Here is a 25754-nt window from a genome sequence, read left to right on the forward strand (position 1 = left end):
CTACTTGAGCCCTTGGCCATAGCTCCTCTCTTTTTCATCATCAGTGTTTTTCTTCCCTGGTGGATCTTAGCAGCAAATAAGCGTGCTGTAAGGACTTACATCTCAAAAAATAATTCTAATCTTCCTTGACTCCAGCCAGCTATTTGCTTCCCTTGATCACAAAATTCCTGGGGAAAAAAAATTGATATTGACTATCTTCATTATCTTTCCTTTTATTCTTACATTTTTTTCCCACTTAAGGTTTGGGTCCCCACAAGTCCAGTAAAAATGGCTGTTCTCAATGTCACCAGTGAGTTCTGTCTTTCAAAATTTATTACTTAGTCCTCATTTCTCTTGTATTATGGCAGAGGTGATCAGTCTTATTGAGTCTGGCTTTAGGTCTTAGGGTGCTACACCCTCCTTGCTTTCCTCTTTTCAGTTTCTTTTGTGGACTTCTAGTTCTTTTTTAAAATTTATTTATTTAAATTCAAGTTAGTTAACATACAGTGTAGTCTTGGCTTCAGGAGTAGAGCTCAGTGATTCATTCATCTCTTACATGTGACACCCAGTGTTCATTCCAAAAGGTGCCCTCCTTAATGCCCATCACCCATTTAACCCATACCCCCCACTCAACTCCCCTCCAGCAGCCCTCAGGTTGTTCTCTGTATTTACGAGTCTTTTATGGTTTGCCTCCCTCTCTGTTTTTGTTATTTTTCCTTCCCTTCCCCTATGTTATGTTATGTTTCTCAAATTCCACACATGAGTGAAATCATAAGCTATTTATCTTTCTCTGACTTACCTCGCTTAGCAGCATACCCTCTAGTTCCATTCATGTTGTTGCACTTGGCAAGATTTCATTGTTTTTGATTGCTGAATAGTATTCCATTATATATACATACATATATATGTATATATGTATGTATGTGTGCATATATATATGTATACACACACACACACACACATCTTTATCCATCCATCATTTGATGGGCTTTTGGGCTCTATCTGTAATTTGGCTATTGTTGCTAATGCTGCTGTAAACATTGGGGTGCATGTGCCCCCTTTGAATCAGCATTTTTGTATCCTGTGGACCTCTAGTTCTAACTGAGTGAGGCCAGACAATGAAGGGTTGACATAGGTTTGAAGACTGGCAACAACTGATACCTTCCAGTTGCCTAGCAGATGTACTTTGGGTCTGAATGAGCCAAGTGCTTGTTCATTTGTCATCACTCCCGTGTTCTTGAGCAAATGAAATTCCATTTTCCCTATCATTTAACAAAGATTTCTCAACCCAACTCCATAAGTAAGACAACATTCTAGCCTAGGTCAACCATGATCTGAACTTCATTTTTTTTTTGTTACATGAGAAGGTAGACCTACATTTCACTAATGTTTATTCCAAATCTAGGTTTTAATATTTTAAACTATTAACTGAGTGGCCACAATGTGTTAAGCATAGTGGAAGGAATTCAGAGATGTGATAATCCCTATCTCTGTCTGAAAGATGTCTGAAACATAAATAACTACAGGGCTGTATATAAATGCCATGTGAATAGTACATACCTTATACTAAAAGAGTTGTGTGAAGGGAGAGGTCAATTTTGTGTGGGTGCTCCTTTAATGTGTCACAGTGCAGGTGACGCTTGAGCAGGGCCATGAAGGATGGCTGAGCTAAGGGGAAGTGCATTCAAGGGAAGGGGACATTAGCAAAATCATAGAAGTTAGCTATTTCATAATTATGGTCATTCCTTAGGAACAGTCTGGATAAGTTGTTACCACTACCACCATTGGACACTAGATGTCACAATTGAAATAATTCTAGATGGTCCCTGCTTGTTTGGAAAACTTGATTAAGATTCATAGTTCCAGATACAGATGCACATACCCAGATGAGGTCCACAGACCATGCACTAAATGCCATGGGTCAGAAAAAAAAAAGCATATTATCTGTCATTTTCAGTTTACATAATATGAGATGAGATTTTGCTTTCTCACACAGGTTTTGGATTCACCAAGCATAGGCAGGGAATTTAAATGATGGGAAAGAACAACCCTCCTTCCCAATACAATTTTTAATATTATAGCTGTTCAAAACTAGAAGAGACTGCTATTGTGAACTGGCCATCATTCCTTCACTATGACTGTTCCAGTGGAAATAAGAGGATTGTTTACCAGAAATGGTGTCGAAAGAGTGTTGCATCGTACTGAAAGCTGTGTGTATTTTGACATGAACTAACTGAATGACTAAATTTGCTTTTGGTATTATAGGGGAATAGTCTTTGTCCTCAAGGAATTTAGAACTTAGTGAAAGAGGCATTTACCAAAATGAACTCTTACTGAGAGTATGGTTTAGACTTTCTTATTCATTTATATTATTAAGTAAAGTTCTCAGCTAGTTTGGAGCACTAGACAAACAAGAACAATACCAAGGCTGTATGACACAGAGTTTGCAAGTAGAAACTGGATAATTTACAAAGCTCCATAATTCATAGGATGGGCCAAGAAACGAAGTTTTGGAAGTTACATTCAAGGTTGTGGTGATTGAAACCCAGAGAATGGCTGAGATCAAGAAAAAGTCTAAGAGAGAGAAGAGAGGGCTGTGTGTAGGACTTTGGGGATTGTCCTAATCCACAGAACAGGAGAAGAGTAAGATACTATAGCAACGACAACAAACAACAACAAAAGAACCATTTTAAAAGTGACCAGGAAATTTAACCGTCACAGTTACTGCGTTAATTAGATATCTACATGAATGACTGTACCAGGCAGGTGGATTTGACTCTTTAATAGTAATAATGATAGTGGCAGTCTTCCTTGGCTCTGCTATGTGTATCCAGCTTCAATTTTTGATGAGCTCTATTGCTATACTCCTTTTCCTCCTAAAAAGATATAGTCCTCACTTGGAGCAAAGGTGCATCATCCTGCCATTATTGACATTTATTGGTTAACTTCCCAGAACCAATTCCATACTCTTTTTCTTGTCTGAAGCATTCCAATCATTCTTTAATAATTCATCTTTCTCTCCATTTTCAACCATGTGGGTTGTTTAAAATTGATACTACCCTTCAGTTGTAAGGTAGCCCATCACTTTGGTTATAGTAATTTGTTCAAAGATGGGCATGCAACTGAATCCAAGTCAGTGAAACAGAATGGAATATCCACTGAGACTTCTGGAAAATGGATTTTGTTAACCCACTTTGTACCTAAACTTTGTAGCCCAGAGCTGCCAGCTGCTATCCTAGTTCTATGAAGCTTAAGTCTGTTCGGAATAAACTCAGAAGCAGAGCTAATAATTAGAGAAGTTGAAAAAGAGTCCAGGTAATTTTGTTTGTGCCTTACATCAAGCTAGAGATATCTATGAACTATTTAGTCTTTGCTCAAGTGTCTTAATTTTTGTTTTCTGTTACTTGTAACATGAAGGGTTTTAACCAATACACTCAATAATACTTAAGTCTGAGCTTGAGTGAACTAATTAACTTGTCATGTTCCCACTTTACATTTAGGATGCTATGAGGCCAAAACTGCAAGTTGCTAACATCCAGAGATAGGATCTAAGATGGCTTCTCTGAGAAAAATGCATTGGTTGAAGGAAGACTTATCCTAAATGAAGGGGCCTAGTGTATAGTGGAGTAAAATAAGGACCCCAAATAGCTTGTATGTAATCCCCTTCTTGGCACCACTTCATGTTACCATTATGCCTCTGTTAAGCTAACTTCAGGTGATTTTAGCACCCAAGACAGTTAGAATTAAGACTGAAGGGTCATATCAGCAATAGTTTTTACTTGCCCAGAATAGTTCCCAGTCTAGTTAAAGATATATATGTAAATTAAAAATACCAGTTTTAATTTTTGCACCTATTCACAAGACTGTAGTTGCTATTTATGATATCCTGTCTTTCAGTGCCATTACATATTTCTTTTATTTTCTGTCAGCATCCCAACTAGTTGAGGCTCTTTATCCAGTATAGTGACCCAAATCTGCACCGCAAAATAGAACATATTCACTAGTTATGATTTATATTAATTACTGTTCTCTTGGCCCTAATTTATTTGGTCTGATTCAGAGTGAGACAGGACAAAACTTAGGGTCTTGTTCTTTCTCTGAGAGCTTGAAACTGTCACACTGCTTTTCTCTGTGTGTGTGTGTGTGTGTGTGTGTGTGTGTGTGCATGCGCACATGAATTTGGTGGAAAGAAGTGGAGATTGTCTTGATGTTGTAACAGTTTCATATATTTTATTCCTAGAAAAAAACAACTTGGGAGTGTACGCAGGAAAAGGAGAAATGGATGAGTCGGCATCCCCAAGTAAGCAGCTGAGTACACCTGTTCGATAATCCTTGCCCATGAACTACCTCCTGCGTGTTGCCACTAGGTGACAGTCTTTACAAATATTTTATCTGAAAGAGCGTCTTTCTGCTACAAAAATTAGATTCTTTTAGGAGAGATGGTTACCTTGCTAGTTTCAGCTAGAAAATTAAGCAAACACATGTATTTGTTATGAAACTATATTCTTAAGTTATGTGAGGTCATAGTTATTCTTCATCTGGAACACTCTTCTCCTCCTATTATTTAGTTTATTCTATTCTACAGACTGAAATTTTTCCCCTAAAATTCATATGTTGAAGCCCCAACCTCCACTGTGACTGTATTTGGAGATAGGCTTTCGGAGGTAATTGTAGTTGGATAATGTCATGAGCGTGGAACCCTAATGTGATAAGGTTAGTGTCCTTATAACAAGAGAAAGAGAAAGATCATGGAGATCTTTCTCTCTCTCTTTCTCTCTCTCTCTCTCTCTTTCTCTCTCTCTCTCTCTCTTTGTCTCTCTCTCTCCCCCATGTCCCACAGAAGAAAGGCCATGAAAGAAGGTGGCATCTACAAATCAGGAAGAGAGCCCTCACCAAGGAATGGGCCAGCACCTTGATCTTAGACTTCTCAGCCTTCAGAACTGTGAGAAATAAATTCTCTGTTGTTTAAGTATTTTGTTATTGTAGACTGGCACAGACTCTCCACAACTGTAGAGACCCTATGACTCATGGTTCAGAATACAGTACATGTTCTAGAGTCAACATCTGGGTTCATTTGGAGGCTGTGTTTCTCTGTAGCAGTGTTACCTTTAACAAACTTCTTAGCCTTTCTAAGACTCAGTTTCTTCAAGTACAAAATGAAATAATCAAAGGAGCTAATTCAATAGGTCATTGTGTAGTTTAATACTTTTTAAACATTTAGCATGATGTCAGTAATGTCAGCTATTATTAAGAGCATTGTCTCAGCTAAGATGTCACTCCCTCTGGGACAGAAAAGAGTTCCCCTTTTCTGAGTCCTTATCCTAGAGCATGTCATTTATGTACAGTTTTATAGCACCCTGGGCTTATCCTTTTGGAACACTTACAACAGTTTACAGTAATTTGTGTCATTTATGTCTTCCTGCCTCACTAAATTGTAAGCTATTTGAGGCTAGAAAGGCCTTTATATGTTTTACTCACTGTGGTTTCTCTTGGCAAGGGTCATAGTGCATGGGAGAGCTAGGTGCTAAAGTCAAGTTTCCTTAATGAATGAAAAATGAAATTCATTAATTTAAATGAGGACTCTGTAAATGGAGAGAACTAAGTAACTTGTATTCTTAATTCTGAATCAAATATGCAGAAAATGTATTAACTGTGAAACAAATTAAATGTCTCAGAGATGGTATGCCAAATGTGTAGTTTAGGATATTTGATAACCTTTGAAATTTTAATCACTTCGTTCACTTATGATAATATGTGTCCCTCACTTGAATCAGTTTTTCTTCATTGAGAATTTACATATTGATGTAATTTCTTTAATTCAGGAATTTTAAATTATACTTAGGAACCTGGTGTAAAAAATAACCCTATGGGAGGGCCTGTAAAGCAAAGCATTTTTGGCCAAAGGAAATGTTCACTTTTATGTAAATATAGACTTGTATTAAATTATTTTAAAGGAAGATCCACCCTTGATTAACTTAAAGTTTTAAAACTCACGTTTTCCTGATATTTTATCATGTCATGGACAGGTTTATCTATTTCGTGCAAAACAAAATATGTTGTCTTATTAATTTTCCAAAAATAGAAAATATTAAAAAGGGTGTATAATTGCAGTAATTCTTAAAGTCTTTTGGTTATGAAATGCCCAACTAAGTAAGATAGCCCAAAAGCATAATAATGAGAAATGTATGAGAAGTATTAGTTATTCATATTTAAAAAGGTAATCTTATGTTTACAAAGTTTTGAGAAAGTGTTTTGTGGGTCTTACATACCTTAGACAGATAGTAAAACTCCCTTTTTCCTACCATGGTGATAAAACTTTAGGAAGCCTTGATATGGGATATGATCCTTTCTTCAAATATTGGTTTACCATTTTATTTGCCTCTGCATTATCAGGCAGGATGCTTGGACCCTGGCTTCATCACAGATGAACCCCATCAACTCCCCTATGACCTACTACATGCTGGCAGTACTTGGTTACTTTTGATAAATTGGTCAGTCTTGTGAAATACTTCTCTGAGCTGAAGTTCTGGAACTTGTCAGGTGTCCTCTCTGACACTCATGTCTTCCTTCGGCTCTCAGATTACCCAACCAGCTGGGGCAAAGCCCATTTTCTCCCACAAAGCATGCTTCTTTGGAAATTTGGATCTATTGGCTTTTGGCACTAAAAAGTAACACTCTTGCACTTTTTGTCAGATCAGTACTGAATAATCTCTCTGGGGTGAGTAGAGTAACCTTTTAAATGTTGGAAGAGTAACAATTCCATAGACCAATGTGCATTTACAATTTGTATGAAAACTCATAGGAATACAGTGTACCTTTTGACTGCATTTGAATATAGCAAGGCCCAAATCTCTATGAACAAAATAGGTATGTCTTATGAATTACATCGGCATGTAATTATTATTATTATATATGACTGAAGGCAGGGAGTTACGAAAGGGTCTTGGTGACTGTTATCCTCCTACCAATAAAACTCCTGCCAAAGGGATTATTAATAAGCGTCCTATAAACAGAGGCAGAGTTAAGTTCTTGAAAACAGCATATCTTTCACAGGATTTAAATCTCCCAGTCAAAGGGAAAAATAGGTTAAAAAAACTAACATCTTGTCTATTCTTAAATATGATGGGAAGGTCTGATTTCATTCCAACTGCCACAAAAATAAGCAGTGCTACTCTCAGTCTAAGAAATAGATACACGTATGTACATTTCAAAGAGTGGTTTCCAAACTTTGTTCTACATTAGAAACACCTAATATAGAACATTAATGAGGAGCTTTTACAACTCCTGATGCTCAGGCTGTACCCAACACTAATTAAATTGGAATGTCTGGGGGTGGGTGCCAGGCATCAGTAAGTTTTACAGATCCCTGGGAGAATGCAACGTGCAGCAAAGTTTGGGAACCCGGGTTAACACAGGCATGCACTCGCTCCTGCACTCCAGCTTTTCTTTACTGCCTCTTTAGCTCAATGGTTCTCAACCTGACTGCCCATTAGAATCACAGAAAATGTTTTTAAAAAATCCCATTCTTATTCATTTGGTATAAGAATCAGAAATGTTTGGCTCTTTCGCAGGTGACTCTAATGTACAACCATGGTGGAATCACTGGGCTAGCTGATTATATAAAGAGGTAGGATAAGGTGGGTCCTTTAGTCTTTTTCTGGCAGTTAAGAGCTTTCTACATTTTTAAATTATTGTTCACATGCTTTGTTGAATGAATTTTTTCTTCAGTTCACTAGACGGTAAAGTCCAACCATTTTCCTGAATCCATTGGTGGTAGGATTGTCCAATAAAATACAGGACAGCCAGTTAAATTTGATTTCAGCCACACAATGAATAATTTTTAGTACAGGCATGCTCATGCAATATTTGGGATATATGATAAAAAAACATTATTTATCAGAAAGTCAAGTTTAACTGGTGTCCTGTGTTTTTATTTGCTACTTCTGATCATGTTAAGTAGTGGGAGAACATGGCTCATGCTTGGGAAAATCAGCAGCTGAATTTAGTGAGACTTTCATCCTTATAATCTTCAGGGTTTATGGTCTCTGTCTTTTAGCTCTTACCCTTCTAGCTGTAGAGGTGGTAGATAAAAAGGCAGGAGCAGTTTGGGAATTAAAAGCTGCTTAAAATCCTGCAGTGAGCCAAGTATTTACCCACAATTCCTTTTGCTTAGGGTATCATCGAGTGACTAACAGGGGGCAAGCATAAGCACTATGCAAGAAAATAGAACATGGAAAGGGGTAAAGATCTGAGTCTTCAGTATAAGCTTTAGTTTCAGGAACCCAAGTTCTTCACGTGCTCTCAAGACGATTGCCATTTTGAGCCTTTTGTATGACTTTTAAATGGTTCAGAATTGCTTCTTTAAAAAGTATTTCTTCTAATCTACCTGAATATTAGATGCTTGCTGCTTCAGCTGGTGTTGAGATAGTTTACAGGTGAAACTGTTCTCAGAGCATAGCTTACTGAGTCTGAACTAATGGAAACTTTAGATTGTCCCCTGCAATCTTTTAAGAACTCCGTCATCTCAAGCGGCTTCCCAAATGGTCTGGATGCCTTTCAGCCCCATCCTCTAAGGACTGTGCACCATAAGCTGATTACTGAAATTTCCTTCCTCCCCACCATCCCAAATAGGCCTTGAATTGTAAATAAAAGCTGTGGGTAGGTATATTTCTTGGCCGATAGCAGGCTTTGTACAAAGGGAAAAGGAGCAAGATTTCACGATAATTCCCAGAAAGCAGGTGTTGTAATAATGATTTTAGCAAATCGGAGCCTGACATTTTGATGAACATCTCTTGAGCACCCCTCATAATTTCCTCTATTGCAGAGATAGGCAAACAGGTAATATGTCAAATCCCCATTTTCTGGTCCAAGTTTACTAATAGAAGGAGGTGAAACAGGTGAAGCACATTAACTTTTAACCTGTTAACATTGATTTTTTTCACTAAGCGTTAGATGTTTAAAAGGGAAATGCACGCTGGCAGAAAGGAGACAAGACAGAGGGTGATAGGAAGGGGCTGAAAGCTGGCCTGCATCATGGAACATATTTGCAAGCCAGCTGGGCCCATGTGCAGATGTTTTTATAGGAATAAGAAGGAGGGGCAAGTGTTCTAATATTCAGTGCATTAATGAAGTAGTGGAATTTCTCTTTCTGTGATGCTGCTCCTTTCTGTGGCTGGAGGTGAGGTTAGAGGATCAGAGGCTTTGAGATAAAATTATTATTCAAACTGAGTTCAAGGAAATTGCTTACAGTGATAGTAATGCTTTTTTCCAAGTTCACTTAAAACGGGTTAATTTTTTAGTATGCTGACTCTGAAAACCAAAGAGCCACATGTTAATTTGCCTATGGATAAAACAATCAAATCATCATCATATACTTTTTTCATAGGTGGGCAGACATGTACCTAGTTGGAGAAAATAGTTTTAAAATTGATCTTCTTGAGTCTAAATGTTGAGCATGTTTTAGGGCAATAGAAGTTAAGTCCTCCCTTACCCAAATGGTCAGCTTGGTCTTCCACTTTTTGCCTGAATGCTTCAGTACCATGTCTATGCAGCATGCATTCCAGAAAATGGAGGAAGTCAACTTTTCTATGTTAGTTGGAGGTTTACAAATTGATGGCCCACTGTTTGGCGCACATAGTGCAGGAAAAGGGGGGGAAAACACCTTTGAGCCAAAATTAGGAACGAGAGAATTTACACACACACACACACACACACACACACACACGCTCATGCACATAGAAATTTGGATTGCCGGCTTCTCTTGAAAATTTAGATTTGGTTATGCTGTGCCCACATTCTCATGGCAACACCTTTGTATTTTTCTGGACACATGTTTTCCAGTTTACTGTAGTGCCTGTCACTGAATCATTGGTTTTATTTATTCAGTGAAATAGGTGAGATATAAGGAGACATTGATTGTACCTTTATTTATGGTTCCTATATATATTTGAATTTATCATCTATGATATGAGGCTAGACTAGATTATATTATTGCTCCAATGTCTTTCAAGTTGATTCTGTGATTCTTATATAAATGGTTTTTAATATTGTTGGAGATTATCTGATACTTTGCTTGAGCAAAGAACTTGACTGTATTGTAGCTCTAAAAGTCACTTCTGTCCTATGTCAATTTAGTCTGCTTAAAGTGTGAATGAATTTATGACTAACAGAATAACTCATAAGTTAATTTTCTTCTTTGGCTGTGTTTTCATTGATGGGAATTAAAGAGATCATCTGGATAAGCTTATTTATAAATGGACAGCAGAACTAAATAATTTGAATGTTCAGAAGTGATTGCCTGTGAAGGTAAAATCTGGCAATGAGATGTTCAACTGCTGACTCCACCTAGTATCAGACAACTTAACACAAGGAAGTACCTTAGGGATAAAATCCACCCCCTTTGTTTGACAGATGAAACTGAATTTAAGAGAAGTAAAGCCATTTATTCTTAATCACGCTATAGATTTGTGTCAAAGCTGGGCCTAAATCCATCTCTTTTGACTTTAACCAAAGCCAGTGTTATTTCTTTTATGCTTAATTGCCTCTAATTATATAGATACAGTTTCGGGTTTATTTCTCAGTTTTCATTGTTATTCTAATAAGCATTATTTACAATAAAAATTATTACAACTTTGTCATACCTATGCACTTTATAGTTATCAAAATTATTTATGATGAAATTATAAATCATTTCATAGGTACTTTACTTGAAAATATGAAAATGACCCTTAATAATAAAAAGTTTATAATTCATAGTTTAATTTTAAAAGACTTCCAAACAATAGGAAATGCTAACAATATTTGTCTTTGTATAATTTTAGATAGCTTCCCTACTTCTTTCCTGTTATTTTCTGTTTGTCCAAATTTTCCATGATGAATCTATATCATTTTTATAATTGTTAGAATTTTAAAACAGTTATATAAAAGAAACAAAGGCAAATACAGCTTAATAAAGACATGAAACACTTATATGAAAGTAAAATGTTCTCACACCTCATTCAGTCCTATGAATGGGATGTAAAGACCATTTCCTGTGACTCAAACATGCACACACAAAGAGAAAGGATTTGACACTTTCCCACAGTGAAAGAAAAATGTCTGGTGGCCATGATTGCAAGGGGCATGTGCTGAGGGCTGTGACCTAGAGTGCATTCCAGGCTGAGTAACGCTGACTTTAAAATTGAAAATCCAGCAGTTCCAACCCTCTGAATCATGATCCTTTACAGTATCTGGCTAATTGACTTAGCCCAATCTTCTAGCATGGACTTGTCAAAAAATTTTTTTTTTTTTTTTGAAATTCTGAAAGCTAAGGAAAATTCAGATTTTGATTTACTTTTGTCTAGTGTTAGGAAATGTAAAGGAAATTTGCACCCAACATCTAAAGGCTACTGCAACAGCTGCATGGTTACCAGGGGAAGAATTTACTTGGATGGAGAGAGAAAATACTTCTTTATAAGTAACCTGTTTTTATGACTCCTGTTTCTGGGAAACCTGATATATACAATGCACCTCTGAGTATTAGAGGTCAAGTTCTGACTGTGTTTTTATTAAATATTTGACTGTTTTATGTTTTATTGTAATCACTAAGTTTGAGATCTGGGTGATTAAAGAGCTTGTCTGTAAGGAACTTGCCACTGTCTCTCTTCTCCCTCTCTCTCTCTCTCTCTCTCTCTCTATATATATATATATATATATATATATCCTTCTCCCTCCTCTTTCCTTCTACCTCTCTCTATATATTTTGAAAATACTAAGTTTAAAAATAAGGATCAGTCTACTTTCTCACGCTTTTTAATTTTGATTTCTTAAGAAGATGAAGCATCAGAGAATATTGCATAGCTCGGTGTTGATTGAACAATTACTGGCCTCAGTCCTTTAATGTCCTTTCTGCAAAGGCAGGATGCTTGAGAGAATAGTATTGACAAATACATCCAGTGTTTTTTGTCTGCTAGAAAAGCATCATTTTACTTACTTTCCCTTTATCATGAGAAGGGACACACACCCATCTTACAAGACGATATTTTAGGACTCCAGATAACCTATTTTAATTATGAATCTCAATAAAATAGTGCATCAAGTTTTTCTATCAGCAGTTAGCTCTTAGCAGGACTGTTCCCTTTTTAAATTTTTATTATGTTTTCGGATAAATCATAACCTCTTTTAATATCTAAGTCAGCACTAACACACACACACACACACTTACCTCTAATCTGCTAGCTGTATCTATAAACCTTCCTAATATAGTTGGGATGTAGAACTGCTTCTGCTTCTGCTTCTAGAGTTGGACAAAAGAGCCCTTCGACAAGGCCTAGTGATACTTCACATAACACAGGCATGAAATTTCCTCCCTCCTGTTTTCCCCACTAAGTATAATTTACCAAAGTAAATTTCATATTTTCTTTCTCAGAGTCAGAGTGATGAGCTCTGGCTGGGAATGCTGAGACTCTGACACACAGCCAGGAGGGTACTTAGAATCTAAGTGACAAAAGAGTACTTCAGTTTAGAAGGAAGAGTAATTGAAAAATCTCAGGCTGTTCCATGCAGTTCTTCTTAAGTGATTCCTGGAAACAAACTTTTATAGTCAAACTCCCTCTCACTCATGAGTCTTCTTGCTTCTAACCCTACAATGACATAGGTATAAAATAAAACACATTTACAGTTGCAGATGTGAGTAAAGAAAATTCCAAAGAGCAACCTTAACACAAGTTTTGGCTTCTTTTAAAAGTCTTTTAAAATAACTTTTCAAAAAGTTGTAGGTTTAAAATGCTACTTAGGTTGGAGAATAAGTAAAGTTTTTATATTGCCTTATACTTTATGAAACACTTACAGGTAGATTACATTATTTAGCAGAAAAAAATAAAAGAGTCTCCCCAGTAGAAAATGGGTTGTGCAATTTAGTCAGATCCCTGAGTGAGTGTGAGGTATTAATATTCAGCACAATGTGCAAACTTGGGAGGGAGAAACTTGGACAGGCAGTGGAATAAACGTGACTGGGGAAGCACCTAGTTCTGAAAGCTTCAGCTGGTGGAATGGGTAAGTCCTGCCACCAGAGACAGACAAATGTTGGTTCTAATCTCTACTTTACTTCTTTATAGAGAGTGGCCTAAGAGTGGAGGTTTGGGTGACATTTCTTGGATCCAAATCCTGCATTCATAACTTATTCTGTGACCTTGTTATCCTCATGGTGTTTCTGTTTTCTCATCACAGAATAGAGACAATAATACCAACTAGTACATAGTGCTGTGAGGATTGAATGAGATCTGATATGCATTATGATTGGAAAGGTGCTGGCACAGTTCATCTGTAATAAATAACAGTGAGCCACTGTTAATGTGTAACCTTAATAAAGGCCAGTCACGTGACTGCTCCCTATCTCAATGTCCTCATATAATAAAAGGGGAGAGGAGAATTATTGTAAGGATTAACTGAGAGCATGTTAATTTAATTTTAACCTTTTTATTAAAAATACTGTAAACAGACACAAAAGTAGAGACTAATGTGACCTTGGTTCCTGGTTCTGCATGTAAGGAACTTGGAAGTTGCCTCTCTTGTTCTAACAAGTAAAAGTCAAACAAACTTAAAAAATAATAACTCTTCTAGGATATGTAAAAGTGGGGAAGATGCAGGACATACCACTGCCCTCAAGATTGGAGAGTCAGAGAGATGAATACAAGGAGGCATGACTTCCTGGAACAGAGACTTACAAGCAGGTACCAGTGGGGGAACAAGTGCCAGGTAGGAAAACCCAAATCATAATTGACGAATTGCTGGAGGCTCAATGCAGACAAGTCTCAGAGTTAAAAACAACAGGGAGGGGGCACCTGGGTGGCTCAGTCAGTTAAGCGTCCGACTTTGGCTCAGGTCACGATCTCGCGGTTTGTGAGTTCAAGCCCCGTGTCCGGCTCTGTACTGACAGCTCTTACGGCTCAGAGCCTGGAGCCTGCTTTGGATTCTGTGTCTCCCCACCACCTCTGCCCTTCCTCTTCTCTCTCTCTCTCTCTCTCTCTCTCTCTCTCTCTCTCTCTCTCTCTCTCTCTCTCTGAAAAAAAGAAAAAAAAACACAACAGGGAGATGCAGGCATAAGGGGACTCCACCCCCCCCCACAACAATATTGTGAGATTTACCAGATTCCCATGGTAAATATGGGAGAAAAATCCCATCATGCTTCCAGCAAAAGGAGGGGAAAATAAACCAGTTTGAAATATGCCGGAGCACTCTCTTCTTAACAAGACCTGCCATCAGGAGCAGCTAGTTAACCAGAGCCTAACCTGGCAAGCTATCATCAGAGCCTAACTGACCTGGGGAAGGGAAATACCCAATTTCAGCTGGCTCCAGCCACCTTGTGCCACCTAACAGGGGAGAAAAGGAACTGAGAAAGACTTGTGAAGTTCACAGTCCTGACATAGGCTCACTAAAAGACTGAAACCTGATCATAGGACTATAGAGTATCTCTCCCCAGCCACTACCACATTATGAAAGACCTATTTACAACAATACCTTTACCCCAAAACATCATATCTGGCTATCAAGAAAAAAATTACATGGCATACCAAAAGTAAAAAGCAAACAAACAAACAAAAAATATCACACAGTTTAAAGAGATAGAGCAAGCATCAGAACCAGACATGGCAGGATGTTACAATTATCAGACTGAGAATTTAAAACAGCAATGATTAATATGCTAAGGGCTCTCTTGGATAAAAGAGACAGCATGCAAGAACAGATGGGCAATGTAAGCAGAAAGATGGAAATCAAAGAAAAAAATCAAAAAGAAATGCTAGGGAGACTAATGTAAATAATTCCATTTGCCCATCATCAAGTTTTAACAATGACCTCTTTTTGCTATTTCTGTTTCAATTACTACCCCATCAATTTTTTTCTGAGACTTTTTGAGAAAATTTCAGACATTATTTAACCATAAATTCTTCACCATGCAGATGTAGTAGATTGTTTGCAGAATGGCCGCAATGATTCTTCTGCGTATAATGTGAATTGCGATATGACTTGGTGTCTCCTCCAGTTAGGAAGTGGAGTCTGTTTCCAGTCTTGGGACGTGCCTTGACTAATGAATGTGAAAAACGTGATATTGTAGGATTCCAAACCTCCAAAAATTGCCCACCTGAGCCCAATCCAAGTTGCCGACCTTACAGAATCATGAGTAAATAACACTACTAAGTCTGGGGTGGTTTACTGTGCAGCAATAGATACCTAACACAGTGATGTGTTTTTAAAAGTGCCTAACATAGGTCTTCAAACATAAAAAACATTATTTTGCCGTCCTGTCCAGGAGACTGAACTCACAAGGTTTGAGACGTTTTGTAACTCTGAGAGAGATTGTCAGCATGCTAGGTTTAGTGTGGCATTAATTCCATGGCATTAATGCTAAGATAGTCTTTCGTGGCTGAATTAGATATTTCTTTTTTTTTTTAATATATGAAATTTATTGTCAAATTGGTTTCCATACAACACCCAGTGTTCATCCCAAAACGTGCCCTCCTCAATACCCATCACCCACCCTCCCCTCCCTCCCACCCCCCATCAACCCTCAGTTTGTTCTCATCCAGATGGCCAACAGGCACATGAAAAGATGAATTAGATATTTCAACTTAAGGTACAGAATGCTGATCCTTGACCCAAGCTTTATTGGGTCACCGTCTCCTTTGAGAATCTGATGAAGTCTATAGAAATTCTTCCTGGAAAAGAATTCCCATGTACACAGATCACCTTGCATGTGCATCCACATTTGTAGTGCCCACATGCACGTGAAAGTTTACTTACATTGTAGGGACTCATGAGCCAGTCACCTTAGGTGAATGCTGAATCCCCCTGGCTGCATTATCAGTGCTAATGGCCGAAGAACCAGTTTATGACTATTTCCTAGGCATTTGCTTCCATTGCGATTGCTGTTACAGCTACTAGTGAATGAGGAGGAACTGTTGGTAAGGGTCTGGCTGGATTTCAGATTTAGAGTCTAAAAGCTTCTTCATCAATGCTTGGTTTAAACAGATCTGTTTTAAGGCCCTTCAAAGCTTTTAGCTCATTTGTCCCACTCCTACCCAGACCTTGCTTTTTAGACCAAGCTCTGGATGACAGAATGCTCAGGAAGTTGGCAGCTGCCCACAGAACCTCAGCAGCTGCATTTTACCATGCTGCTAGCACTGTCCGGTGTGCTGGATGCTTCCACGTGACTTTGCTGTCCATTTCATGAAGATTGTAATTGGTTATTTATTAGGATTGTGCAAACTATAAATATTTGTTCATATTTTACACTGTTTAATTGTTGTCAATACTAGTGTGTTCAAGATCTTATTGATGGAGATGGCTAGCTCTTCGGCCATTGAGTCCATCTCTTGCTAATACTCCATAGTGTCCAGTATTCTCCAGCAATAGGTAGAGCTGGATGGAAACAAGGGCATGCTGAAGACTAGAGAGCCATCCCCAAACTCAGGTGCACTGAGAAGTTGGAATGCCTGTAATTCAAAATTAAAGTAACTTGATTGTTTTTAAGAAATATAAATCAAAAGTGTTATTAATAAACATAAAGTAGTACCCACCCCATATCACTTATTACTCTCTTTCCTCTTTGCTTTATTCTTTGTAACAACACTTACCACCTTGCATAATAATACACATTTATTTGGTTATTGTTTGCCTTCCTTTATTTTAATGTAAGATTTATTAGAACATGGACTTTATAATGCCAGCACAGTGACTGGCACATAGTAGGTTCTCAGTAATTATTTTAATTTTCTTTTGAATAAATTAATTTAAAATTGATTCAACAATTCTATACATTACTTGGTGCTTATCACAGTAAGTGTACTCTTAATCCTGTCCACCTATTTTACCCATCCCCCTACCTCCTCTCCTCTGACAACTACCAGTGTGTTCTTTATATTTAAGAGTCTAGGTTTTTTTGTTTGACTCTTTTTTCTTTGTTTTGTTTTTTAAATTCCACATATAGTGAAATCATATGGTATTTGTATTTCTCTCACTGACTTATTTATTTCACTTTGCGTTATGCTGTCTAGATCCATCCATGTTGTTGCAACTGGCAAGATTCCATTATTTTTTATGGCTGAGGAATATTCCATTGTATATATACCACATCTTTTTTTTTTTTTTTTTTGAATCAAGCTTCTAGTATTTATTGTCTGTATCAGGGAGGGACCATTTCTTTTCTTTTTTTTTTAATTTTATTTTTTTTAATTTACATCCAAATTAGTTAGCATATAGTGCAACAGTGATTTCAGGAGTAAATTCCTTAATGCCCCTTACCCATTTAGCCCATCCCCCTTCCATAACCCCTCCAGTAATCCTCTGTTTGTTCTCCATATTTTAAGAGTCTCTTATATTTTGTCCCCCTCCCTGTTTTGATATTATTTTTGTTTCCCTTCCCTTATGTTCATCTGTTTTGTCTCTTAAAGTCCTTGTATGAGTGAAGTCATATGATATTTGTCTTTCTCTGACTAATTTCGCTTAGTATAATACCCTCCACGTAGTTGCAAATGGCAAGATTTCCATCTTTTTCATTGCCGAGTAATACTCCATTGTGTGTGTGTGTGTGTGTGTGTGTGTGTGTGTGTGTGTATGTGTATATATATATATATATATATATATATATATATATATATATACATATATATATCTCACATCTTCTTTATCCGTTCATCAACTGATGGACATTTGGGCTCTTTCCATGCTTTGGCTATTGTTGATAGTGCTCCTATAAACATTGGGGTGCATATATCCCTTCGAAACAGCACACCTGTATACCTTGGATAAATACCTAGTAGTGCAATTGCTGGGTCATAGGGTAGTTCTATTTTTAATTTTTTGAGGAACCTCCATACTGTTTTCCAGAGTGGCTGCACCAGCTTGCATTCCCACCAGCAATACAAAAGAGATCCTCTTTCTTCGCATCCTTGCCAACATCTGTTTGTTGCCTGAGTTGTTAATGTTAGCCATTCTGACAGGTGTGAGGTGGTGTCTCATTGTGGTTTTGATTTGTATTTCCCTGATGATGAGTGATGTTGAGCATTTTTTCATGTGTCAGTTGGCCATCTGGATGTCTTCTTTGGAGAAGTGTCTATTCATGTCTTTTGCCCATTTCTTCACTGGATTATTTGCTTTTTGGGTGTTGAGTTTGATAAGTTCTTTATAGATTTTGGATACTAACCCTTTAATCTGATATGTTGTTTGCAAATATCTTCTCCACTGTCAGTTGCCTTTTAGTTTTGCTGATTGTTTCCTTTGCTGTGAAGAAGCTTTTTATTGTGATGAGGTCCCAGTAGTTCATTTTTGCTTTTGTTTCCCTTGCCTCTGGAGACGTGTTGAGTAAGAAGTTGCTGCGGCCAAGATCAAAGAGGTTTTTGCCCGCTTTCTCCTTGAGGATTTTGATGGCTTCCTGTCTTACATTTAGGTCTTTCATCCATTTTGAGTTTATTTTTGTGTATGGTGTAAGAAAGTGGTCCAGGTTCATTCTTCTGCATGTCACTGTCCAGTTTTCCCAGCACCACTTGCTGAAGAGACTGTATTCCATTGGATATTCTTTCCTGCCTTGTCAGAGATTAGTTGGGCATACGTTTGTGAGTCCATTCCTGGGTTCTCTAGTCTGTTCCATTGAACTGAGTGTCTGTTCTTGTGCCAGTCCCATACTGTCTTGAAGTTTTGTAGTATAGCTTGAAGTCCGAGATTGTGATGCCTCCTGCTTTGGTTTTCTTTTTCAGGATTGCTTTGGCTAATTCAGGGTCTTTTCTGGTTCCATACACATTTTAGGATTATTTGTTCTAGCTCTGTGAAGAATGCTGGTGTTATTTTGATAGGGATTGCGTTGAATATGTAGAATTCTTTGGCTAATATCAACATTTTAACAATATTTGTTCTTCCTATCCAGGAGCATGGAATCTTTTCCATTTTTTTGTGTCTTCTTCAATTTATTTCATAAGCTTTCTATAGTTTGCAGTGTATAGATTTTTCACCTCTTTGGTTAGATTTATTCCCAGGTATTTTATGGTTTTTGGTGCAATTGTAAATGGGATTGATTCCTTGATTTCTCTTTCTGTTGCTTCATTGTTGGTGAATAGGAATGCAACCGATTTCTGTACATTGATTTTATATCCTGCAACTTAGCTGAATTCCTGAATCAGTTCTAGCAGTTTTTTGGTGGAATCTTTTGGATTTTCCACAGAGTATCATGTCATCTGTGAAGAGTGAGAGTTTGACCTCCTCCTGGCCGATTTGGATGCCTTTTATTTCTTTGCGTTGTCTGATTGCAGAGGCTAAGACTTCTAATACTATGCTGAATAACAATGGTGAGAGTGGAAATCCCTGTCTTATTCCTAACCTTAGGGGGAAAGCTCTCAGTTTTTACCCATTGAGTATGATATTAGCATTGGGTTGTTCATATATGACTTTTATGATCTCGAGGTATGATCCTTCTATCCCTACTTTCTTGAGGGTTTTTATCAAGAAAGGATGCTGTATTTTGTCAAATGCTTTCTCTGCATCTATTGAGAGAATCATATGGTTCTTGTCCTTTCTTTTATTGATGTGATGAATCATGTTAATTGTTTTGCAGATATTGAACCAGCCCTGCCTCCCAGGTATAAATCCCACTTGGTCGTGGTGAATATTTTTTTTAATGTATTATTGGATCCGGTTGGCTAATATCTTATTGAGGATTTTTGCATCCATGTTCATCAGGGAAATTGGTCTATAGTTCTCCTTTTTAGTGGGGTCTCTGGTTTTGGAATCAAGGTAATGCTGGTGTCATAGAGTTGGGGAGTTTCCTTCCATTTCTATTTTTTGGAACAGCTTCAAGAGACGAGGTGCTAACTCTTCCTTAAATGTTTGGTAGAATTCCCCTGGAAAGCCATCTGGCCCTGGACTCCTGCTTTTTTGGGAGATTTTTGATTAGTAATTCGATTTCTTTACTCATTATGGGTCTGTTCAAATTTTCTATTCCTGTTTCAGTTTTGGTAATGGATATGTTTCTAGGAATTTGTCCATTTCTTCCAGATTGCCCATTTTATTGGCATATAATTGCTCATAATATTCTCTTATTATTGTTTTTATTTCTGCTGCGTTGGTTGTGATCTCTCCTCTTTCATTCCTGATTTTATTTATTTGAGTCCTTTCCTTTTTCTTCTTGATCAAACTAGCTAGTGGTTTATCAATTTTGTTAATTCTTTCAAAGAACCAGCTTCTGGTTTCATTGATCTGTTCTACTGGTTTTTTTGGTTTCGATAGCATTAATTTCTGCTCTAATCTTTATTATTTCCTGTCTTCTGCTGGTTTTGGGTTTTATTTGATGTTCTTTTTCCAGCTCTTTTTTAAGGCATAAGTTTAGGTTGTGTATCTGAGATCTTTCTTCCTTCTTTAGGAAGGCCTGGATTGCTATATACTTTCCTCTTATGACTGCCTTTGCTGCATCCCAGAGGTTTTGGGTTGTGATGTTATCATTTTCATTGGCTTCCATATGCTTTTTAATTTCTTCTTTAACTTCTTGGCTGGCCCATTCATTCTTTGTAGGATGTTCTTTAGTCTCAAAGTATTTGTTACCTTTCCAAATTTTTTATTGTGGTTGATTTTGAGTTTCCTAACATTGTGGTCTGAAAATATGCATGGTATGATCTTGATATTTTTGTACTTGCTGAGGGCTGATTTGTGTCCCAGTATGTGGTCTATTCTGGAGAACGTTCCATGTACACTGGAGAAGAATGTATATTCTGCTGCTTTAGGATGAAGTGTTCTAAATATATCTATTAAGTACATCTGGTCTAGTGTGTCATTCAAAGCCATTGTTTCCTTGTTGATTTTTTGATTAGATGATCTGTCCATTGCTGTGAGTGGGGTGTTGAAGTCTCCTACTATTATGGTATTACTATGAACGAGTTTCTTTATGTTTGTGATTAATTGGTTTATATATTTGGGTTTTTCCACATTTGGCACATAAATGTTTGCAATTGTTAGGTCTTCTTGGTGGATAGACCCCTTAATTATGATATAATGCCCTTCTTCATCTCTTGATACAGTCTTTGTTTTAAAGTCTAGATTGTCTGATATAAGTATGGCTACTCTGGCTTTCTTTTGTCGACCATTAGCATGATAGATGGTTCTCCATCCCCTTACTTTCAATCTAAAGGTATCTTTAGGTCTAAAGTGGGTCTCTTGTAAACAGCATATAGGTGGATCTTGTTTTCTTATCCATTCTGTTACTCTGTGTCTTTTTATTGGAGCATTGAGTCCATTGACGATTAGAGTGAGTACTGAAAGATACAAATTTATTGCCATTATGTTGCTTGTAGAGTTGGAGTTTCTGGTGGTGTTCTCTGGTCCTTTCTAATCTTTGTTGCTTTTGGTATTTATGTATGTATGTATGTATGTATGTATGTATGTATGTATGTCTTTTTTCCCCTCAGAGTCCCCCTTAAAATTTCTTTCAGGACTGGTTTAGTGGTCACCAACTCCTTTAATTTGTGTTTGTCTGGGAAACTTTTTATCTCTCCTTCTATTTTGAATGACAGCCTTGCTGGATAAAGAATTCTTGGCTGCATATTTTTCTGATTCAGCACATTGAATATATCCTTTCACTCCTTTCTGGCCTGCCAAGTTTCTGTGGATAGGTCTGCTGCAAACCTGATCTGTCTTACCTTGTAGGTTAAGGACTTTTCTTCCTCTTGATGCTTTCATGATTCTCTCCTTGCCTTAGTATTTTGTGAATTTGACTATGATATGCCTTGTTGATGGTCAGTTCTTGTTGAATCTAATGGGAGTCCTCTGTGCTTCCTGAATTTTGATATCTGTGTCTTTCCCCAGGTTAGGAAAGTTTTCTGCTATGATTTGCTCACATAACCCTTCTACCTCTATTTCTTTCTCTTCCTCTTCTGGGACCCCCTATGATTCTGATGTTTTTCCTTTTTAATGAATCACTGATTTCTCTAATTCTTAAATCATTCTCTTTTGTCTTATTCTCCCTCTATTTGTCTGCTTTCTTATTCTCCATAAGTTTGTCCTCTGTATCGCTGATTCTCTGTTCTGCCTCATTCATCCTTGCTGCCGCGGCATCCATTCAAGATTGCAGCTCAGTTATAGCATTTTTTATTTCATCCTGACTAGCTTTTACTTCTTTTATCTCCACAGAAAGGGATTCTAATCTATTTTTGACTCCAGCCAGTATTCTTATTATCATGATTCTAAGTTCTGGTTCATACATCTTGCTTGTATCTGTGTTGGTTAAGCCCCTGGCTGTCATTTCTTCCTGCTCCTTCTTTTGGGGTGAATTCCTTCGTTTTGTCATTTTGAAGGGTGAAAAGGAATTAATGAGATAGAAAAAATTAAAATTAAAAAAAAATAAAATTAGGGATGCCTGGGTGGCTCGATTGGGTGTCTGACTTCAGCTCAGGTCACGATCTCACAGCTTGTGGGTTTGAGCCCCATGTTGGGCTCTGTGCTGACAGCTCAGAGCCTGGAGCCTGCTTCAGATTCTGTGTCTCCCTCTCTCTCTCCACACCTCCTCCACTCATGCTCTGTCTCTCTCTGTCTCAAAAATAAATAAACATTAATTTTTTTGTAAAAATTAAAATTAAAAAAATATTAAAATTAAAAAATTAAAAACACACACACAAAATCGAATAAATGATGCTAGATCCTAGGTGTGTTTTGGTCTGGGTGTTGAAAGTGGCTTGATAAATTAGAGAAAAGAGGGGGAAAAAGAAAAAAAAAGAAATGACTTGAAAATTTGAAAAAATGAATACACTGAAGTAGACTAAAATGAAATGATGGAAGTAAAATAGAATTTGAAAAAAATTACACAAAAGTAAAAAATATAGTAGAATAAAATTAAAGAAAAATATTTTTAATAAAAATGAATTTTTTCTTTCTGTATTCAAGAAAAACAAAAGTGATGAAAAGGAGAAAAAGAAAGAAAAAATAAGAGAAAGAAAATTGAACAGTTGGGCCGGCAAACAGTGAAATACGACTGATATTGCTTCGTTTTCCCCTAGAAGTCAAACTATGAAACTCTTTATAGTCCATAAACTAAGCAGGTGGTGAGACTTGGGTTCTTGAAGAGCGACGATGGCCCAGTTGGGTGGGGCTTAGTGTAATGGCTCTGTTCTCCACTAAATGGCGTTGCTAGCCTACTGGGGTGGATTGTTGTGGCGCTTATATGTGCATATGCCCATGTATGGGAGTGGTGAAAATGGCATTGCCCAGCTACCCAGTCTCTAGTATCGGAACTCTTTTCTCCCTGATCAGCAATCCTCACCGGTCCTTCGTATTCAGCTTCTGTCCACTCCCCACTTCCACACTGTCTGTAACCAAGCTCCAGGCAGCACCTACCTCCTGAGTTTTGTCTCAGATGCGGCTGCCTTCCCCAGTCCCCCACTTCTGAGGGAGTTCGGCTTTGACCCGCTCCACGCCTCTGTGGAGGGTCTCACCGAGCAATGGCTGGGTGCTGGCTGCCCCCAGGAATGTTTGCAGGACCGTGCTCCTGTGATGCCCAGAGACTACAGCCAGGGGCCAGCCTGCCCCAGAAAAAGTTTGCCAGACAGTGTAGCAGCAGCATCTGAGGGATTATGGAAAATCACAACACACATCTGGAACCAGGCTTAACCCCCAATGACCTTGTTCCAGCACCAGCGAATGTGGCTGTTCTCTGGGGTCTGCTGGGCCCCAGTGGCCTCACAGTGTCTACCAAATGGCCTTTCAGCAGTGGAACCATTTCTCCCTGTGTGACCCAAGAACCTCCTGGACCCCATTCTGCTCCTGGGGATTCACCCTTCCCACCAGAGCCCCGCCAGCTATCGAGCTGCGGGGTTTCAGACTTTGTGCTCCCCCTGTTTACAGTCTTAATGGAATTTAAACCCTCTCCTTTCTCCTTTCTCCCTTTTTAGTTCAGTCCCTGCAGCTGTTTCCAATTTTCCACTTTCTCTTCAGCTGCTTTTGGGGAAGGGTGCTTTTCCTGTATTCTCCCCCCACCCCCATCTCTGTCCCCTCTCTGCATGCAAAAGCGGCTCCCTCCATGGCTTCTCTGTCCCCATGTTCACCTCTCCATGCCACGTACCTGCTGAATTCTGTGGTTCAGGGTATGCAGATTGTTGTGTTAATCCTCAGATCAGTTTTTTAGGTGTGCAGGATGGTTTAGTGTTGGTCTGGTTGTATTTCATGGACACGAGACACACAGAAAACTTCCATGCTGTTCCACCATCTTGGTTCCTTCCCTATACCCACATCTTTTTTGTCCATTCATCTGTTGATGGACACTTGGGTTGTGTCCATATTTTGGCTTTTGTAAATAATGCCTCAATAAATATAGTGGGGCATATGTCTCTTCCAATTAGTGTTTTCATTTTCTTTGGGTGAATATGAAGTAGTGTAGTTACTGGATCATAGGGTAGTTCTATTTTTAATTTTTTGAGGAACCTCCATACTATCTTCTACAGTGGCTGCACCAGTTTCCATTCCCACAAGCAGTTCGTTTTTCTCCACATCCTTGCCAACATTTGTTTCTTGTGTTTTTTATTTGTTTTCTATAGGTTTTCCTGAGATATACATCTCAGAAAGGCTGAAAGTTTCTCCTGATTGTATTTTTTTTTTCCAACTGAGAAAAATTTGGTAGCATTCTTAATAATGCAAAAAAAAAAGTTTGAAAAATGGGTGGACTCACTCTTGCCTCTGGTCTTAATTTAAAGAGTACATAGGCCAACTAATAACTATAATAAAATAATCTGTTAAGCCTCAAAGAATATAATTAAGTAATTCATTTTAAAAGAGGAATATGAATAACTTAAGATATTTGTGAATCTTTAAACTTTTTTACTGTTGAAAGAAATTCAGATGAAAAGAGTAATGAGAGTTTTCACTGACTTGTTTGGCAAAAATTAGTGTCTGGTGTGGGAAATGTGGAAAAATAGCCAGGCTTGTGTGCAAAAAGAAGCACTCCTGCATGACCTGGAATAAATTTTCTAAGGGGAAGCTTGGAAGTAAGTGTCAATTCTAGGTGTGGATATCCTTTGGCCCAGCAATTATATTTGAGGGAATGTATCCATAGGAAATTATTGGACATGTGTTCAAAGATATATTTTCAAGGATATTAATGGATGGACCATTTATAAAATATATTTTTTTTAAATTTTTTTCAACGTTTATTTATTTTTTTTGGGACAGAGAGAGACAGAGCATGAACAGGGGAGGGGCAGAGAGAGAGGGAGACACAGAATCGGAAACAGGCTCCAGGCTCTGAGCCATCAGCCCAGAGCCTGACGCGGGGCTCGAACTCAGGGACTGCGAGATCGTGACCTGGCCGAAGTCAGACGCTTAACCGACTGCGCCACCCAGGCGCCCCTAAAATAAAATATTTTAAAACAGTACTAATATCTCCTAGCCAAGATTAATGAAATTAGTTGACATATATCCATAAAATAAAAATAGCTGGCATTTATTGAGCACTTACTATTTGCTTGCCACTGTACTAGTTCATTATAGGGATTAACTCATTTAATTTGCACAAACATTCTCTGTGTATTATCTCATTTTAAAGATGAGGAAAGTGAGACACAAGGAGGTTGAGTAACTTACCCAAGTTTATGCAGCTGCCAAGTGGCAGAGTAGGGGTGACACCCAGGCAGTCTGGTGTGAGTCTGTACATGTGGAATATAACACAACCAGTTTATGGAAAGGGGCATGGGTGTCTTTAGTAGAGGAAAGTAGATTTCAGAAGAATCTAGCATGATTATTGGAAGAATAGAGTGGAGGAAGGAAGAAGATATGTG

The 25754-nt window shown here is 37.9% G+C and overlaps 1 long non-coding RNA gene across 4 annotated transcripts in view; it reads left to right on the plus strand.

Moving 5' to 3' along the window:
• The window catches only part of LOC109503059, a 237481-nt gene that overhangs the window by 843 nt on the left and 210884 nt on the right, over window positions 1-25754 (plus strand). For all 4 annotated transcript variants that reach the window (XR_006584272.1, XR_006584270.1, XR_002161945.3 and 1 more), the window contains exons 2-3: window positions 4220-4279; window positions 4820-4921. This is a non-coding gene — a long non-coding RNA (uncharacterized LOC109503059). The remainder of the gene's footprint in view (window positions 1-4219; window positions 4280-4819; window positions 4922-25754) is intronic.

Source organism: Felis catus, chromosome A1 (assembly GCF_018350175.1).
Source record: "Felis catus isolate Fca126 chromosome A1, F.catus_Fca126_mat1.0, whole genome shotgun sequence".
NCBI lineage: Eukaryota > Metazoa > Chordata > Mammalia > Carnivora > Felidae > Felis > Felis catus.